The sequence below is a fragment of the Sycon ciliatum genome, chromosome 8, assembly GCF_964019385.1.
Source record: "Sycon ciliatum chromosome 8, ocSycCili1.1, whole genome shotgun sequence".
Classification (NCBI taxonomy): domain Eukaryota; kingdom Metazoa; phylum Porifera; class Calcarea; order Leucosolenida; family Sycettidae; genus Sycon; species Sycon ciliatum.
In genome coordinates this window covers 33,651,675-33,654,608 of record NC_088650.1, presented here as the reverse complement: position 1 = coordinate 33,654,608, position 2,934 = coordinate 33,651,675, and positions in this window count along the sequence as shown.

Genomic DNA, 2,934 nt, shown 5'->3' with positions numbered 1-2,934 from the left:
AGCGAGAAAGATAACTTAGATCGAACATAGGCCATGACGTGGCAATACTGCTCGGACTTCTTTGTTGCCGGAAAAGAGCGGCCACCCTTGCGTATAATGGCGATGCCGCCTTCCGCATCCCTCCACTTGCCGACATCACCACTGGAACGAAAGATGCCTGCTCCACGTTCCTAACACGTTCCTCATGATGGCGTTTTTTCTCCTTCTCGTGGCGTCGGTACACAGTGGCTCGTGGTGCAGATCGATTTGAGCGAGCATATGGGTTGAACAGCCGAACATCAAGAAGGGTTGGCTCAAATCGACTGCCCCACAAACCACTGACAGGCACATCCAGTCATGCATGATTCTCCACATTAGCAGTACAATACCTCAACTGCTAGCCAGTCAGCGGCTGCAACACAGGTTCAATGGAGACATTGGAGCACACCTGATCAAACAACTGGGCAGTTGTGTCCCGGATAGCGTTATGTCTTATCGACGGGAAACATCCATGCGGACAGGAAAGCGAGTGCGTCACATTGGCTTCATGGCCACAGGAGCAATGGGATGGAAGCCTTGCAGGTGTCCACCCATACCGGAGGCACAACCCATCCCAAAACTCCTGCTTGCAGAGACTAAAGCCATACTTCCTCAATGGCCGACACGTTAGCCAGCTCGACGATCCCTTCTCACGCGCAACTTCAATTCTGTTGCGCAGGGCCTCGGAGGAATTGCTCATCACCGCCTCCATCCCAACAATTTGTGCCCGACGCGGCGCCGCCCTGACGTCAGCCTTAGCCTTACTGAATAAAGTCAAGGCACTTCCGAGGGTCCTTTTTCCAGCCAAAATCCTGTTGGTGAGCGACTCTGTGATGCAGGTTGAAGAAGCAAACTGTGCGCTCAAGGTCCTTAGATTGATGAGGCCCAATCCACCCAGGCGGCAAGGAAGCTCAAATACGCTACGTAAAACATTGCCTGGGGACGCACAGACATAACCTGTAGCAGTGCTAGTGGTGTATGGAATATTTTTTAAATTCTTTTAGTAAGTACAGAACATACTCGTCAGGAGGAGAGAAGACAACAACAGAATAACAATAACAAAACAGCAGGGAGAGTAGGGGCTGCAAGGCAAGCCTGTGCTGGTGAGGCAAGCCCACAACACCGACCTATGGTCTTGGCGATAACGTGGGCTTGCGCACCATAACCTAAAAGAAGGGGGTGATTAAGTGCGATAAAATACAAGAGAAGGTGAGGTAGACTGGTTGAGGAGAGAAATAGAGAGAGAGAGAGAGAGAGAGAGAGAGAGAGAGAGAGAGAGAGGAGAGAGAGGAGAGAGAGAGAGAGAGAGAGAGAGAGAGAGAGAGAGAGAGAGAGAGAGGGAGAAAGAGAGAGAGGAATCAGCTTGCTAAGTCTGTAGCAACTTGATCATGCAGAGAAGGATCTGAACTGCACACGCTACTGCTCTAGCAAGGTGATTGACTTCTCTCCAGTGATCCAGGCCCAGGTGAATGATTCGCTGACTCCATTCCGGGGAATCCGTAGTACTAGTAATAAGTACTATCAAGAGTGCATAAACAAAATGTTTATGCACTCTTGATAGTATTCGGTATCACTACTACTACAGGTACATGCAGTTACGAAGTTTGTGTTCAAACCGCACTACCCAGATCTGTTCATTTCCAACAGCAATGGCCAAACAGGAATGCCGTGCAATTATGACTCTATACCAGTTTAAAAAAGAACGTTTCTCAGGCCATTTTCAATTTCTAATTTGGTAAACATTTAAATTTGCCCAAACTCTGGTGAGTGGGTTTACATTATTGGGAAACGCTATCATACTGTACTTCTAACACTCTTTTACTATCCGGCATGTATTTACCTCCACATTGCCAGGTGCGTGTTTACCACCATTATCAAGAGTATAGTGAGAAAAGAAAAGAAAAACTTCAAAGATGTGCTGCTCTTGACACTTTGCATACAATCACAGACTCACTGAAATGTTGAATACAAAGTATACTCATCATCTCACAGACTCACAGAAATGTTTTGTACTTTGTGCACTCATCGTCTCAACACAGATCCTAATGAGAAAAAAACTACTTTAAAACACACACACCCACTAACTACGGGAGTATGCACCCAGTGTGCTGACAGGTGCTTAACACCACCGAGGTAGAGCGGAACACAGAGCAACAAGGGCAAACAAACTTACAAAGACGCTCTGTTTCCAGCACGACAAACACCTCGTGAACACCAGATACATGTAGCAGCGTGAGTCAGTGTCGCTCCTAGCCCTTTCCCAAAAATGCTCGCCACTTTATCGCAACTTTTCGTTGTTTAGCAAGAAATCGCAACTTTCGCAACTTTCTTCATTTTCTTCATTTTCGCGAACTATTTCGCAACCTTTCCGCAACCTTGGCCCCATGGCATGGGGTCGAAATGTCAGGTCATGGACTGCATGTCAGATAAATGCATACTCGCTCATTTCTGGCATGCCTTCAGACTAATTTCAGGGAAACGGCAGATCAATGGTAGTTACGACAATGTGCATTCCCATTTCCGTGCACTGGAATTTGTATTGGATTGGATTTTATTTATAGTGTTGACTATAACAGACAATTGCCTAATAACAATAGACCCATTCGAGGGAAAGATGTAGAAAGATAAGAATAACTACAGTGTACTTCAAAGTAATGTAATAGACTATTGGATAGGTGATCATGTCCGCGATAGAACGAATCGGGTTGAGGCAACAGAAAATGGGTGCCCAACTTTTGCATAAATTTTCCATAGCTGAAAGTCGTAAGACTAGCGTAAAAAAGCAAGGCATTGGGGTAACAGTTTCTTAAAACGGGCAATTATCAATTATTTTTGTAGGATACATGCAACAGGCTACTAGCACTGTACTGTGTAAAGTGATGGTTCACAGCAGAAAGGGGTGTACGAGTTTGCTGT